The sequence below is a fragment of the Pogona vitticeps genome, chromosome 1 (assembly GCF_051106095.1).
Source record: "Pogona vitticeps strain Pit_001003342236 chromosome 1, PviZW2.1, whole genome shotgun sequence".
Taxonomy (NCBI): domain Eukaryota; kingdom Metazoa; phylum Chordata; class Lepidosauria; order Squamata; family Agamidae; genus Pogona; species Pogona vitticeps.
Window position 1 is genome coordinate 123,318,456 of NC_135783.1, and position 17,703 is coordinate 123,336,158.

A 17,703-nucleotide genomic window follows, 5' to 3' on the forward strand; every position below is an offset into this window, starting at 1 on the left:
ATTTTTATTTTTATTGTTACTATTATTTTTCTCTTCGTTTATTGATTTATTTGTACTAAGTTAATTTTGTCTATTATCTTTCCCTTTCCTTTTCTTTTTCTCCCTTTTTCCCCTTACCTCCCTCCCTCCCTCCCTCCTCCCTCTGATGGAATGGAAGGCCTGCCCTCCCAGCGAGGGCCCCCAAAATATTTCTGTGGTCACGGGTAGAGGTAGATATGGCGTGGCCCCAGTCCCTACTCGTGTAAGAAGAACGATGGACCGATGTCTGAAGGCTGTCCACTGTTCTGAGCCTGGGGCCACCCCTCAATATCGAGGCAGCCAAATCAGTCATCCTTCCACTCTACGGCTGGTGTTGTTGAATGCCAGGTCTGTCGCCAATAAGGCTCAGGTGATTTATGACCTTATCCTGGAAGAGGACGCAGACCTGGCCTGCATAACCGAAACATGGATAGGCGGAGAGGGGGGTCCTCCCCTAGCACTCATCTGTCCGCCCGGTTATGCCGTCCAACATCAGGGTAGACTGGAAGGTCGGGGGGGGGAGTCGCCATTGTCTATAAATCCATCTTGGAGGTTACTAGGTGCTCCTCGGTGGTAAAGCCGGGTCTGGAGGCCCTCCACGTGTCGATTGGGGCCAGGGATGGTATTGGGATCATGCTGGGCTACCGTGCTCCCCGCGACCCAGCCATTTCCCTACCGGAGCTGGTGGACTTTGTCTCCGCGGCACTGTTGGGTTCCCCGAAGCTGCTGGTTTTGGGGGACTTCAACATCCATGCGGGGGCAGAGATTTCCGGACCAGCTCTTGAGTTCTTGGAGACCATGGCCTTCTTGAACATGTCCCAACATGTCACCGGCCCCACCCACGTGGGCGGCCACACACTCGACCTGGTTTTTTCCTCCAGTGGGAGTGGGAGTGGTCCGATGGTGACTGACCTTGAGTCGGTCGCCCTGTCATGGTCGGATCATCACCTAATAAAATGTAACCTCAACATGGCCCTCCCCCCTCGCAGGGAGCAGGGACCTATTGTTATGGTCTGCCCTCGAAGGCTACTGGATCCGATTGGATTACAGGATGCCATGAGAGGTGCTATGGCTGACCTGGCGGGCGCTCCTGTCGAGGTTCTGGCTGACAGCTGGTTCGCCGCTGCGGTCAGGGCTGTAGACATGATCGCACCTAAACGCCCTCTCCGACGCAGAGCCCGCCCGGCACCCTGGTTTAACCAGGACCTCCGGGCGCTGAAGCGGGTCAGGAGACGGCTAGAGCGCAAATGGAGAAAGGACCCGACAGATTATAATTGGATAGCTGTTAAGGTCACCACTAACCTTTACCTGGCTAAGGTAAAGGCTGCCAGTCGAGCATACTTCGCTAACTGGATAAGCGAAGCGTCCAACCAGCAGGCGGAATTATTCCGTATAGTGCGCGACCTATCCGGAATTGGCTGGGTGATGGGCCTCCCCCTAGTTTTACACCGGACCAATTTGCAGCATTTTTTAAATCTAAAGTGGAGGCCATCCGCCGGGACCTGTCTCCTTTTTTGAATACAGTTAGTCGAGCTGAGATGTCCAGCGCTCCGTCTTGCCCGGCAATTTTTGACTCCTTTCAGCCTGTCACGCCTGACACTGTCGCCAGGGCGCTTGATCGCTGTCGCGCCACCACCTCCTCCCTGGACCCCTGTCCGGCCTGGCTAATCAAAGCAGCCAGGCCTACAACAACGGAATGGGCCACCGTAATAATTAATGGGTCTTTCCTTGAGGGCAGATTTCCATCTGCCCTCAGGGAGACACTCATTAGGCCCATCAGGAAGAAACCAAGTTTGGCGGCGGACGAGATTGGCAATTACAGGCCCGTCGCCAATGTTTCTTTCCTAAGTAAGGTGGTGGAGAGGGTGGTGGCCGATCAGCTTCAAGCGCACCTGGATGAAACAGATGCCCTGGATCCATTTCAGTCGGGCTTCAGGCCGCGCCATGGCACAGAAACGGCATTGGTCGCCCTGTGTGATGACCTACTGAGGGAGGCTGACAGGGGCAAAGTGTCCCTGCTGGTCCTCCTCGACATCTCAGCAGCCTTTGATACCATTATCCATGGTATCCTCCTGGGGAGGCTCTCCGAGTTGGGAATTGGTGGCCTCGCATTGGCTTGGCTCCGTTCCTTCTTGGAGGACCGCCCCCAGAGAGTGCAGCTTGGGGAGAGCGTCTCGGCCCCGTGGAATCTCAATTGTGGGGTCCCACAGGGGTCGATCATCTCCCCAATGCTGTTTAACATCTATATGAGGCCGCTGGGTGGGGTCATCAGGGGGTGTGGAGCCCGGTGTCATCAGTATGCCGATGATACTCAGCTCTACATCTCCTTTCCACCTACCGCAGGAGAAGCCGTTCTGTCCCTTCAGCGCTGCCTGGGGACCGTACTGCAATGGATGCAGGAGAACGGGCTGAGGCTGAACCCGGACAAGACGGAGGTACTAAGGGTGGGTGCCCCCACAGTCGGGAACTTGGGAAACTCCCTCTCTTTTGGGGGTTGACCCTTCCCGCTAAGGATGGGGTCCGCAGCTTGGGAATCCATCTTGACCCGGCGCTCACTATGGAATTCCAGGTGACGTCGGTGGTCTGAACCGCCTTTTACCATCTCAGGCGGGTGGCCCAGCTGCGGCCCTATCTTGATGTTGGGGCGCTCACCACTTTGGTGCACGCGCTCGTAATCTCAAGATTAGACTACTGTAATGCGCTCTACGTGGGGCTACCTTTGAGGCTGCTGCGGAAACTTCAGGTGGTGCAGAACGCGGCGGCCAGACTCCTTAGTGGGGTGAAAAAATTCCAACATATCTCACCCACTCTGGCCGCATTGCACTGGCTGCCCATCCGATTCCGCATCGACTTCAAGGTGTTGATGCTCACGTACAAAGCCCTAAACGGTTTAGGGCCTCGATATTTGGCGGAACGCCTTCTACCACCAAGTTCTACCCGTGTCACTCGCGCGAGCCAGGAGGTGAGGTTGAGGAGCCTAACGCCGAGGGAGGCCCGGAAGGAGAAGACAAGAAATCGGGCCTTCTCGGCGGTGGCTCCTCGCCTCTGGAACAACCTTCCCCCGGGCATTCGCGCGGCCCCCTCGCTGGGTATTTTTAAAAAGCAATTAAAGACAATGATGTTTCGGCAGGCCTTCCCCCCCACCCCCCCTTAGCTAATCCTGATTTTCCTTTTTTCTTTTTCTTAGTTTATAATTTTATGGTTGAAAGTTTTCTTCTTTGTAAATTTGTTTTTAGTCACTGTTGTACCCCTGTTGTGAGCCGCCTAGAGTGGTCTATTGACTAGATAGGCGGGATATAAATAAAATAAATAAATAAATAAATAAATAAATAAATTCATTGTGTGGTAGTCATGGGAACTGCAGGGTGGGAGAAAGAAGTCTTTATGGAAGATCACAGATGGCAAGGTGACTTTATCAGCAGTAGTGATTTACTATAATAAAAGACTTCCCCCTCTCATCCCATGGCTCCCACAGCTTCCACATGATCAAAGGGATTACATGGGGACCATGGGAACTTCAAGACAGAAGCAGGAATTGTTTAATTCCCAAAAGCCACCTCCTGCTGTTGATATCATCTGCCTTCCACAGGTATGGCTATGCCAACAGGAGTTTAGTCAATAAACTGAATGAATAGTTACATGTTAAGAATATTATTTATTCTCAATATTTCAATTCTTTCTGTGGAAAAGATATTCTGTGGGAAGTTATTTTTGAATCTCCTGTACCTAGATTCCCCATATTTCTCAGTTTATTCCACACCTCTTATTTAGCTCCACCCCACTGTTACTGTATCATGCTAATCCAATGATGGTGAACCTTTTTGGGCCCAAGTGCCAAAACTGAAAACAAAAACAAAAAATCAGAAGGCGGCGGACAGCAACAGAAGTGGTAATGGCGGAAGTGGAAGTGGTGGTGGAAGGGGGAATCCCAGGCACGGAGGTGCCTCCAGACCCCACTCCAGATCTGCCACCAGCACCAGCTGCTCCGGATCCTGGCCCATCGCCTGTCGGGGCACCGGCACTGCGGCTGCAGCCACTTTCTCATGTTTGGCTGTGGGGGGGGGAGAGAGAGACCCGGAGACTTATGGCTCGCATGCCCGCAGAGAGGGCTCAGCGTGCCAGCTGTGGCATGTGTGCCATAGGTTCGCCATCGCTGTGCTAGCCTGTCTAAAGGAAGAAAAGAAAAAAGAGAAGAGGTGAGAATCTTCTACATAATAAGTGCAAAAGTTAATGTGATATCAAGATTAAGCTTCACGTCATTTTAGCAGCATAGCAGTAGATTCAAGTCTTGTCACCAGGGCAATATTTCAACATGGGGAGACCCTGCTGAATGGGGCTTTCCAATTTTTACATCTCTGCAAGAAAGTTGCTTGTATCTCCTTGCCCACCAAGTGGTCTGTCAAACATGAATAATGAGACCAAGACAAATCCCATCTGCCTCTCTTTTTTGTCTTTCCTTTGATTAAATGTGTTAAACAGTTCATCAAATTGCCTTTCAAGCTTTCTTCTCTTTTATTGCTCTGGGTATTTTTTTTTTTTTTTGGTGAATATGTGTGTGTATGTGTGTGTGTTTTTTAAAGAATGATAATGTTTTGTCTGCAAAAGTAATGAGAAAAATACTTCAGGGACCTAAAGTGAATCAGTGGCCTCTCTTTTATTCATACTTTCAACAGATGGATTAGTCATGTGTTGCTTTAAAAACCATCCCCAAAGGCATCATCTTATTGCTTAAGGTCTAGAAATATGAATCCATGTGCTGGTTCATGTGAAGTATTTAGCTTCCATTTGAATTTAACAAGCTTACAAGACCAGCAGGGAAGTTATCTTAATATCAGAACATACACAGCCTAAGCCAGAGAAATAACATCCAAGCTAGCATGCAGCAATGGTTGTGAGAATTAGAGTTTGGGCTAGTTATTTTAAAAGTCATTTAACTATGATGGCTAACTACTGAACAAGTTTAAACTATTAGTTAATTACATTTATAAGAGTAATTCAAGCCATTTTTGCAACTACTTTGAGGCCCTGCCTATAGTCATTCCATGAAGAATGAAAGGTGAGAGACGGGCAAAAAGAAGCACTTTCTCACACAGCATAACAGCTACTACACAAGATGATGGCAATCACCAAGTCAGACGGTTCTGAAAAGGAATTAGACAAATTAATGAATGGTGAGACTACCAGTGCCTACTATTTTTAATGGCTATGTTCTACTTCCAGGTTTAGAGGGAATACACCACTGAATATCAGTTGCTGTGAAACATAAGAGGAAAGATGGTATTGCTTTCTGTTGTGCGTATAGATTTCCCACAGACTTTCTTGGCAGCAGTTTGATAGAGCTAAAGGGCCTGTCCATACTGGCATATAGGTACAATATATGCATTGCTGCTGGCACAGTTTGGATCAGGAAAAAAAAGAGACTCGTCCACAGATATGTCTACTTAAAGCAATCCATCCTTCCCCTTTAAGAGCTTTTGTGCACCTTTCTGGCCCAGTGGTAGGGCATACATTCTTCTTGGCATACGCCTTAGCAGGCTCCAGCAGTGTCTGCCACGATGGCTGCAGATTTTGAGGGAAGAAAGAGAAAGTGGAGGGGGAAGGAGAATGAGGGAAGGGAAGCATGGAGGGGGGAGGGAGAAAATTGAACAGCACTGACAGAGGGAGAGATGAGAGACTTTAAAAAATAATTTAAAAAAATGTATTTCCTTCCTGATCTAGGACCTACTTGCTTGTCTTTCTAGCAGTCCAGGGTATCTACAAAGCTTTCTTCCAACACCATGTTTCAAACAAATCGACTTGTTTTCTATCATCTTTCTTAACTGCCCATTTTCCACATGTATATATGGTAATCAGAAATAGAAAAGTGTTAGCTAGAAACTTTAAATGGCCTGAGAGGTGAAAAAAAAATCAGGATTTTTCAATTTTGAGATGGGATTCTGGTTCTGTTGATTAAGAAGAGCTTTAGATTAGCAGCCCTGTGTTCCGAATCATTCTTGAACATGTAACAAATTTAGAAGATGTTACAGCTGGCTGCATAGCTCCCTTCTGCATCTTATGGCTGTGTTGATTTTCAGTGCAGGAGAAGAAGAAACAAAAGATTATGAAACACCCCCCCCCCCAATATTCTGAGAACATATGTGTTCAAAATAGGGTCAAATTACAGCTAAGGGGAAATGTGTATTTCCTGCTCTTACAGTATTTTCTCTCCAAGCAAGCAAGTCCTTCAAAGCTAGGTGGTAAATGAAGCCTGTCTTTATCTCACAATAATGAATGACAAAACAAAAAGAAATCCATCTGGAAAATGCAGTTTGAGAAAAATGTTTGCTAACTCTGTTTCTAACAATGTGCTAGCTTCATTGCCTAGTTCTGTCCTTAGACACCCGTAATCCCACCCAGGTATTTAGACGTCTTCAAATTTTCTTTGTGCTCAGGAGTGATTTTGGACTCTGTATACAAGCTGGTCACTTCTGAAGCCAATGTACTAAAGATCAGGCCAATAAGGTTCTATGGCGTGATAAAATGATGTGATTTCAGGAAGGTTCCCACAAGGCATTCCCATGACTAAGTCAAAACGTGGGAAGGACTGATATGCATGCCTTACTTTGAATCAGACAGAACTATGCCAGGAATTTGGGAATGCTTCCGAATATTCATTAGACATGTTTAAATCCTTCTCACATTCTTACTTCAGCCATGGGAATAAGTTGTGGGAACCTGGAAGTCAAGACTATGAAGCTGGAACCCAATTTTGCATGCTGTAGGAGATGTGGGTGGACGTCTCTCAAGCTGTCTGCAAAATCCATAGAAATGGAACACAAGGAAAGAATGGTTAGGATGAAGTTTCTTTAGGAACTGGACGCAACTCTCAGGCAAATACTGTACTTACTTAAAGAGAGGAAAGGAAAGGAAAGGAAAAGAAAGGAAAGGAAAGGAACAAAGCAAATAAAACAAGAGTATGCCTTGGAATTGTTAAGATGGATATCAGATGTCACCCAAAAAGAATGGAAGAATATACCAAAACAGGAGAAGTATGACAACAAATGATAGGTACTGTATATCATTGCCTTTCCTCCATGATAGGTATATCTGTCATGGAGGAAGGGCAATTAGGAGAGCCAGTCTGGTATATTTGTTAGTGTTGGCCTCAGAGTGGGTGACTCTGGTTCAACTTCTCATTCTGCCAAAAAAAGTGATTAGCTAGAATCCCATTGGTTATTCACCCTAGTGTAAGTGCAGTGGCATCAACTGCCACTAATTAACAAGTCTCCATCTTGTATTTCCATCACATGCCAAGTCACACAACTGGAGTACAACAAGGAATGTGAGTGGTAACTTCTCAACAAGCAGCAATTCACCACTGCAATTCACACCGTTGTCCTTATGTCAAGATAAATAACCAACCAAATACGTGACATGAGACTAGTCATTTTTTCCTCAGCTTCACCTGTGTGGATAATATGGAGAAGAAGAGAGCCAAGTATGTCACTGTTACGGTAGCTTGGAAACCACCTGTCCGTCATTGCTGTAGCTGCACGTCATCTGCCAATAGTGTGACGGAAGGTGGGACATAAGGGGTGGAGCCAGTGTATATAAGGGGAGTGAATGGGTGTGCGTGTTTCAGATATGGACCGGATAGGGACCAGATAGGGACTAGATAGGGACCAGATAGGGACCAGATAGGGACTGGTTAGGGACCGGTTAGGGTGTTAGGGCTTGTTCCTATTGTGAAGAACTGTGCCATTTAGTGAGGGTCTGTGAGAGACTGTGTGAGTGAGTGATACTTTATTAGTTATTGCCTTATTATTTGAGTGATTAAAGTGATTTACCATTCCTTTTGTTATTACCAATAAACACAAGTTTTTATTTTCAAAATCATTTATTAGTCTGAAGAGTCATTTGAGGGAATGGTTGGTGGCAGCGTGAATAAAGTGTGTGTGAGAGTGTGACGTGGCAACTCCTTGGTGACGTGTGAGGAGGCTGTCAGTCACCTTAAGCTTACTAGTCATCAGTAAATGTTGTTATGTGCCATCAAATGTTGTTATGTGCCACCAACTTACAGCGATCCTAACAGGAATTTCAAGGTAAGTGAGATATATGAGTGGCTTTACGAGTTCTCCTCCACCAATGAGTTTCCATGACTGAGCAGGGATCCCATCCCAGACCTTCTGGGCACTAGTCCTTCAATCTGACCCCTGCACCAAATTGCGTATATATTCAGTAAATAGAAATAAATATACTTATATAAGATACTTGTATAGATATAACTAATAGGTAAGAAGAAACATGTACAACAACCCTTTCCGTTATAATTAGAACTGTTGGTGTACAACGCATTGCGACACATCGCTCCCTAGTATTCAGGGCCATAGTCTGTGATACTTTTCATAGGAAGTCCCCTTAAACTTGATCTGACTGTGTTCTTCTGAGCAGACATGCATTAGATTGTGCTGCTAAGAGGTTTAATTAGTAGGCAGAAGAACTAAGCTGGGATAATTTACATGCCCTCAGTAATTTAATTGATGAAGCCAGGCAAACTAAGGGCATTTAAAAATCTGCTTTGGTTTCAAAGGGATTAGCAAAGGGACGCACAACAAAATATATAAAAGCAAAATGTGCTGCTTATATACTGCCCCATGGTGCTTAAAGTTCTCTCTGGTGGTTTACAGTTTAATTATGCAGGTTATACCCCCCCATGTGAACTGGGTACTCAGTTTACTGATGTTGGAAGGATGGAAGATTGAGTCAACCTTGAGCAATCTATTTGAACCTGTTGGGATAGAACTCAGGTAATCAGCAGAGTCATGACTGCAGTAATGCAGTTTAACCACTGCTTCATGAGGCTTCCTAAAGGTAGCTATTTCTTCTAAGAAGCGGTAAGTACTTGTTAACTTATCTTACTACAGTGGACCCTCGACTTACAGACAGCTCCACTTACAAACTTTTCGAGTTACAGACATCTCTGGCTGCAAAATTTAGGTTTGACAGACTGGAAAAAAACCCCCAAAATGGAACAAAAATGGCCGGTTACGGATTAATCGATTTTCAATGCATTGTAGGTCAATGGAGCCTCAACCTACAGACTTTTCGACCTGCAGCCACCATTCCATTACAGATTAATTCCATAAGTCTAGCGTCCACTGTATTTCCTCCAGCAACTCTAAAATAACTTTGTACGGAGATCATGATAATTTATATACTCTTATTTATTTAAGGCTTTTGTTTATCATCCTTCTTCCCACCAAGGGTTTCAGTCAGTTTATAACAAGGAGCTCAGCAATGATAGCAGCTGCCTAACCTCCATGTTTAGGGGAGAGTTCCACAATAGAGGGGTTGCTGCAGAGAAAGCCCTGCCTCATTTTCCCACCAATTTAGCCTCTCAGTGTGGTAGACATGCAGTATGTCCTTTGTTAAGGACCTCAGGTTGTGGAAGGAACAAGTGTGAGGAACCAGTCTTTGCAATATCCTACCCCTCGCTGTTCAATTTTCACAGATGAAAACAACAACAACACTGGAAATAGAACTTGGAAGCAAACTGAAAGCCAAGACTGTTGTTACATGGCCTCTAAAACTGTATTCAGACAAAAGTCCAGTCTCCACATTTTGTTCTAAAGGCAGTTTCCAAACACTTTTCAAAGGTAACAACATGCAGATTGTCACAAGAAGCTAACCAGGAGGTGATTAAGACATGGATTGCTGTGGCCAAATCCAATTTTCATAGGAAGCGGGGTGACCAGCACACAGGCTGAGGCGGGGCAAAGGCCCTCCTGGCCATCACACTCAAGAGGCTTTCCGACCAATTCTTCCCAGCTCTTTCCAACTTAACTATTTGCCAGTCCAGGTTACAAATTAGAATGCATATGTGTCTGCAATTAAATCACAAATCTCACAAAGGGTGTTAACTCAGCTTCTAGCAATATGGACATCTCCCTCTATTGGTGTGTTGTGGAGAGTACAGAGAATACGTTTTACTCCTAAAACAGGAATTTGAAGGGTGAACAGCAAAGCGAATAAAATATTGGCTCTCTTATCTTACATTTTGTTTACAACACGGTTTAATAGCCAGATGTTTCATGCAACCCCTCCCCCTCACAGGCAGCCTGTAGCAAAAACAAAACGATTTGCCCATAGCTTAAGTCAACGTAACCTCTGTCAGAAAGTGACTGGTTTGTTTCCTGAAGCACGAAAGTTTGTATCCCTTCTATTTATTCCTATACAATGTGCCCCTGGATATATTCCTTATTTATATAATCAGTAGCTTTTTTCTAAATCCCATGCTGCTCTATCGTGCAAACCCTCCCTCCACCTCAAACTCTTTTTAAGTGACTTGTACATTGTGCACCACAAATTTAATTAAGTATAGTTGTATGAAAAAAGTGGTATATTTTATCTGAATATTTATTTTATTTTATTTTATTGGAAAAAGCACTCATATTTTACTTATTTGTCATGATTGCATGCAATAGGAATTGAAGGAACTTCTTGCTTTGTTAACTCTATGGGAATACAATTTCAAGTTTGTTTTCAAAAGCTGAATCGCTGTTTTCAGATATAATTCCTTAGGAAATGTGTTTTCAATTATCTCCCATCCCTTTCTTCTCAAACTAACCACAAAACTTATTTTAACAAGTCATACTAATTCTCTCATGAAGATGCTTTCTTGAAAGTGCCCTCTATTCTCTGTTTTCAGTGTAGAGGCTGAAACAATGTTCTATTTATTTCAGTGCAAGGTTCAAGTGGAAATGTTCCGTTTTCAATTCATGAGAACTACAAACCACTTCTTGTCTCACAAACACATTAAAAATGGTACTAAATCTGCCACAAACTTGTCTTCCTTTTAAAATACATTTTACTGTAATTTCTTATAGTGGGTTATAAAATCAATGGAGTTATCTCCCAGTTGACTACATATGAAAGCACAATATATTTTACTCTGGTATTGCTATGTGCTGTCAAGACACTTCAAACTTATGTTGTTGTTACATGCTCCCACTCCCATTACATCTTTATTTCATCCTCACACATTCTGACTCCTCTTTTGCCTCAGGTCCCCTTGCTCCCTCATTGGCTTCCTTCCTCCACCTTGAACTTTTCTTCTTCTCATAGCTCCTCTGCCTCCTTAGCATCAAAAGCCCTCTAAAAATCCCCTCATCTCTCTCTCTCTCATTCTCTCTGGATTCTCCTTAGTGGAGTGTTCCTCCTTTATAAAAGTCATATTTCAAAGCCTTCAGCAGCAGGTCTTTCTTCCATGGTGACCAACACAATGCCTATGGAGAACCTTTGAAAGGACATCTCCTGTTTGTGTTTTCTAATAACTGGCATTCAGAGGCCGACTGGCTCTGATACTAGAGGAAATACATAACCATTGTGAGTCATCAGTAGCCTTAGCCCTTCGCCTTCCGGCAATAACAATTTTTTCCCTCCAAGCCTGGGAAGGAGAACTTCCACCAAGTGTCTCTAGGACCACAGTAATTTAGAAAACTGCTTCATACCAAATTAGAGCAGTGGTCCATCTAGTGAATCGCTGCCTACAGTAGGTGGAGTATTTGGCCCTCCAGATGTTTTGAACTTCAGTTTCCAGAAGCTCCAGTCACCATGATCAATGGCATTCTCCCTGACATGTTCCTATTCTGTGGAATTTCCCATTTGGAACTATTCAAACCTACACAAAGCCCTTTTCCTGAAACAATGAGTCACCAGGTGGTGCTAGAAGTGGTGTAAGAAAACAAAATAAAGTATATATATCAACCTCTGGAAGATTCAATTCAGACCTTTTCAGACAAAAACCTAATCTGAATGCCAGGTGTTTATCAGGTATAAGATGGAGGCTAAATTTGGGAAATCGATTTTTTTGCTTTGTTATGCGTCATCAAATCATCTACAGCTTATGGTGACCCACGAATGAGCGATCTCAAAAATGCCCAGTCCTCAACAAACCTGCTCAGCACTTACAAACTGAAGCCTGTGCCTTCTTTCAGGAAGTCAATCCATCTTGTATATGATCTTCCTCTTTTCTTGCTGCCTTCAAGCTTTCCTAGCACTGTTGCCTTTTCCAGAGAATCTTGTCTTCTCTTGAGGTGCCCAAAGTAGAACAGCCTCATTTTCAGCATTTGTAGCCTCCAAAGATGTTTTAGCCTTGATTTGTTCTAAGACCCACTTGTTTATCTTTCTGGTAGACCATGGTATCTACAAAGCTCTCATCTAGCACCATATTTCAAATAAATAAATAAATAATTCCTGTCAGCTTTCTTTACTGTCCAGCTTTCACACCCACATTGGTGATTGGGAATAAAACTGTGTGGATGATCTTGGCCTTCATCTCCAGTGACACATCCTTACAATTGATGATTTCTTCTAATTTCTTCATTGCTGCCCTTCCAAGTCTCAGTCTCCTTCTGATTTAGGGTAACTAGCAAAATGAAGCAAAATATGCTAGTTACCCTAAAAAGACTCCTAACTTTAGACTGTACGGGAGTTAGCAAAAGAACATCCATTTACTGGCATGACTTGCAGAATCCTGTATTCAGGGCCTGTCTTTTAGTTCCCATCAATTGAGTTCGGCCAGACATAACATACATGCAAAATTATTTACATTTTTTTCTCTCAAGTAACACTGAGATGAGGATGATGATAGCTGAGCTTTTCCCAGAGGTCCCATACTACACTGATAAGCACCATTGTTTTTTCTTTTTCAGTGTGGCTGGACTGTGTTACCCATGAGAGGCGTGCCAAAAAAATTCATGGCTTATTTTTGTTGCTTGAGACTGACCATATGTAGCTTTGATCCCTGCCTAGTAGGCATCTTGGCCAGTTGCCAGTTTCAGCATCTGACTCCCTTACTTGAGTCTTTTCACACTCTCAACAGCCCAACCTCCTTCTCCCCCCTTCTTCTTCTTCTTCTTCTTCTTTTTTTTTTTTGGGATGCAACAGTGCTTGCAACAATAAATCTATTTTTACCCCTTCCGTTCTTGGCTCGAATCTGGTAGCATACCAAGTAAAAATCCCACTGTTTTGATCATTCTTCTTGTAATGACTGCATGATAAACTTCTGTGTCTAGCTTAAGGAATACTTGTGGGGGAAAGAGAGAAGAGCTGTGTGGCATTTGCAATGATTCAGCCTATAGTGATTCACTGCAACAGTGTATATCACACACACGGTTTTTCTATTTAACGTAATAGTGCATATGTGTGAATGTAACTATACATGGCATCTATTTCCACATCATAATACCACTGACAAGAAAGTATGCCTACTGCCACAATGTTTACCAGAAAGATATAAACATCCCAAAAAGTTAGAATTTCATTAGTCTGATAGATCACTGAAATATCCAAGCCCTCGCTTACGTTTTGGTACATTGCCCTCATTTCAAACTGCAGTTGTCAACCAATAAATTACATATGATCAAAGCAAGGAAGAGCAGTACTCTGCAATAAACAGCTAGATCACATGAAGCCCATGCAGGCCTATCAAAAAGTGATAAATGGTTTCCACTCGCTCCGTGTGCTGTGCCTTTCCTGTCCAAGTTCTGTTTTTAGCCGTTCAGTCCAGATTTGCTTGTTTGTTTCTTTGCTGTGAGACTAGATTGTTAAAACAAGCATCTGGATGAATCTCTCAGTTCTTACATGTAATGTTTTCTTTTCTTTCTTTCTTTTTTTGGGAAAAAAATCAAATTCTTTCTTCCTTTTAGGCAAGTAATTTGCACATATTTTTTGTATGTTTAGTGAAAAAGAATTAACTGAGGAAAGTTTTCACCCATCCACGCTGGCACAGTTCAATGAGTCTAGCTATTCACAGCACTGAGAGGGCTGTATTATCCCTGCCGACCTTGTAGCTATTAAAGATGAGAAACGTGTTGGAGCAAAGATGATGGCAACCCTAAGGCAGCACAATAAATATGTCTGAACATGCAGGGACTCAAAGCCAGAATGTTAAGAGGCAAGTATTGAAAGTGTCCTTCCCTAATAGGTATATCAAAGGGTTTCACTTTCTCATACAAAGGGTTTGAATTTCAAATTGTCTTTTTCTCTCTGGTTGTTGTTTTTTGGTAAGTTCTCTTAAAGGGAACCATGAACCAAAGAAAATTCTCTCCTACATGCAGAGCATTCTCTGTCCATAGGAACACAATGTTCTCATCATTCTGTTGTCTATACGCTCCACACATTTCATGACTTTGTGAAAACTGGGTTGTGATCCCATGACATAGGATGAAAAATGACTGGCCGAACATCACCTATTATTGTCAGCTATACTATGATACTGTATTAATAATGGTGGATTGCAGATTGCTGGAAGCATGAGTTTTAAAGAGAGATTTGAAAGTGACGATGATAGTTTGGTGGAAGAAGGCTTTTTTGTACGAGACAGGTACCATGTTAATAAAGGGATGGCAAGGATATTATGTGTTATAGCACTGGTTCTTAACCTCGGGTTACTCAGGAGTTTTGGACTGCAACTCCCAGAAGCCTTCACCACCAACTGTGCTGGCTGGGGTTTCTGGGAGTTGCAGTTCAAAAACATCTGAGTAACAAAGGTTAAGAACCACTGTGTTATAGTATGTATTTGCAATTGAGGATTAGAAAAAAAAACTGCTTTATAGGCTACTTTCAACAGGATACTCCAGAATAAACTTTCATAGACTCATCTAATAATGCTTTCTCAGAAGTTAAGTTCTATTATGTTCAGTAGAATGTACTGCATCCTGAATTACTGGATTTCAGCTATAGGTAGACAATTTGTTGCTACGTGCTATCAAGTCGAAATGGCATTGGTTGCCCTATTTGATTACCTGCTGAGAGAGGCCGACGGGGCAAAATGTCTTCGTTGGTCCTCCTCGATATCTTAGCCGCCTTCCATACCGTTGACCACAGTATCCTCCTGGGGAAGCTCTCTGAGCTTGGAATCAGTGGTTTGGCACTTGCCTGGCTCTGATCCTTCTTGGAGGACCGTCCTCAGAGAGTACAGCTTGGAGAGAGTGTTTTGGCCCCGTGGAGCCTCAATTGTGGGGTTCTGCAGGGCTCAATTATCTCCCCAATGCTGTTTAATATCTACATGAGGCCGCTCGGTGGGGTCATCGGGGTGTGTGAGATGTTGTGCCATCAGTATGCTGATGACACCCAGCACTACATCTCCTTTTCTCCAACCACAGTAGCTGCCGTTCCGTCCCTTCAGTGCTGCCTGGAGGCTGTACTGCAATGGATGCAGGAGAATGGACTGAGGCTGAGCCCGGACAAGACAGAGGTCCTGAGGGTGGGTGGCCCCATCCATTGGTGGTTTGGGAAACTCCCTCTCTTTTGGGGGAGTGACTCTCACCACAAAGAGTGTGGTTCGCAGCTTGGGGGTCCATCTGGATACAACGCTCACCATGGAAACCCAGGTGGCGTCAGTGGTCCGCTCCGCCTATTTCCATCTGTGGCGGATTGCCCAGCTGCGTCCCTATCTTGATGCTGGGGTGCTCACCACTTTGGTCCATGTTGCACTTGTAATCTCGAGATTAGACTACTGCAATGCACTCTACATGGGACTACCTTTGAAATTGATGCGGAAGCTTCAAATGGTGCAGAATGCGGTGGCCAGACTTCTCAGTGGGACAAGAAAATATCACCATATTTTCCCCACTCTGGCTGCCTTGCATTGGCGGCCCGTTCATTTGCACATTGATTTCAAAGTGTTAATGATGACATATAAACGGTTTAGGACCTCGATATCTAGCGTAACACCTCCTCCCACCGAGATCTACCTGAATCACTCATTCTAGCCAGGAAGGGCGGCTGAGGGGCCTAACGCTGAGGGAGGCCTGGAGAAAAAGAACAAGAAACCAGGCCTTCTCGGCAGTGGCCCCTCACCTTTGGAACAGTCTGCCCTCAGAGATCTGTCTGGCTCCCTCGCTGGGTGTTTTTAAGAGCCAACTTAAGACCTGGCTCTTTAGGCAGGCTTTCCCTCCTGTCATCACCTGATTATTTTTATTTTCCCCCATCTTGAACCATATGACTATTGTTGCTCTTTATTATACTGTTTTTATTCTATTTTTATTGTTAGCTGCCCAGAGTAGACTTGTGTCTAGATGGGCGGAGTATCAATCAATCAATCAATCAATCAATCAATCAATCAATCAATCAATCAATCACTCAATCAATCACTCAATCAATCACTCAATCATTCAATCAATCAATCAATCAATCAATCAATCACTTCTGACTTATGGTAATCCTATAATGGTTTTTGAGGAACGTGAGATGTTCAAGTAGTGGCTTACCATTATGACCCCAGTCCCACTCCAGTAACCTTCTATAGCTGAGTTGGGATTTCAACCCAGGTCTCCTCAGTTCCACCACTTCATGCATCACATTGCACTGGCTCTTCTCTCTCTGGGCACTTACAGTGGTGCCTTGCTAGACGATGATCATCTATTCCACTGAAATCACTGTTTAGCGAAATCATTGTCTAGCGAAAAACATTTCCCCATTGGAGTGCATTGAAACCTGTTTAATGCATTCCAATGGGGAAGAATCATCGTTGTCTAGCGAAGATCAGCCATAGGAAAGCCGCTTTGTGAACTGCCGATCAACTGTTTAAAGCGCTATCTTGCAAAGCTTAGGTCCCAAAAACACCTGTTTGCGAGTGCGGAGGGAGCTGTAAAAATAGTTGTCTAGGGAAAATCGGTTTGCGAAGCAGGGACCAAACATTGTCCAGCGAAATTCCCCCATAGGAATCACTGTTTTGCGAATCGCTATAGCGATCACAAAAAGCCAATGTCTAGCGAAAAAACTGTCATGTGGGGTAACTGTCTAGCGAGGCACCACTGTATAGTTTTAACCCCAGCTCTGTGTTTTGGCTGGGTTGGACAAATTACATTGTACCTTTGTAACCAGTGTGGAAAGAGTAACTTCAGCAGTGTTGGACAAAGTACATTTCCCTACGTATGGGTGGACTGTAAATCTCAGTATCCCTCTCCATTGGTCATGATGGCTAAGGTTGATGGAATCTGTAGTCAAATCACATCTGGAGGGCTTGATTTTGCCCTCTCATTTTGCAGCTTATATTCAAAAAAATGGCTTGGTCCAAGCCTACCAATTTGGGCCATATTGCAAACTGAACTGAACTCTTTATACAATCTTTGTATTTCTTTCTACCTTCAGGGAGCAAATCAGGCAAATATTGGCTTGTCTGCTCTGGCTCTCCAACATTTTCTAGGCAGTTCATGGGCATACAATGCATGCTTTCTTCTGCTTAAGCTAATTTGGTATTTCTATTATGTTTTGTGATCTCCAGAAGAGTAGAACAAACAACTCAAGAAGAATGATCAAAACACCAATTCCTAGGCAAGAGCAGCAGGACAAAATACAGATTTATTGTTGGAAGCACTGTTCCATCAAAAAATGGGGGGAGAAGGGCTGTTGATAGTGTGAAAAGACTCAACTAATGGAGTTAGATGTCAAATGTAATGGTAGTGCAAGGCAATCCCCAAAGACTTCTCTCCTGCCCTGCAGGAGAGCCCAACAGTTTGGAAGCCATATCAACAAACTGGCACTAGTAATTATAACCTCGACCACTAAAACACTCCCCTTGTGATTCTCAAACACTCTTTACATGCTCAGAAATGCCCTCTAAGTGCCCATCATGTCCTAGACCTCAGGTTTCTGAGGGTGAGAAGAAGAATAGCCAAGGCCTATCCTTCTGCTCCTTGC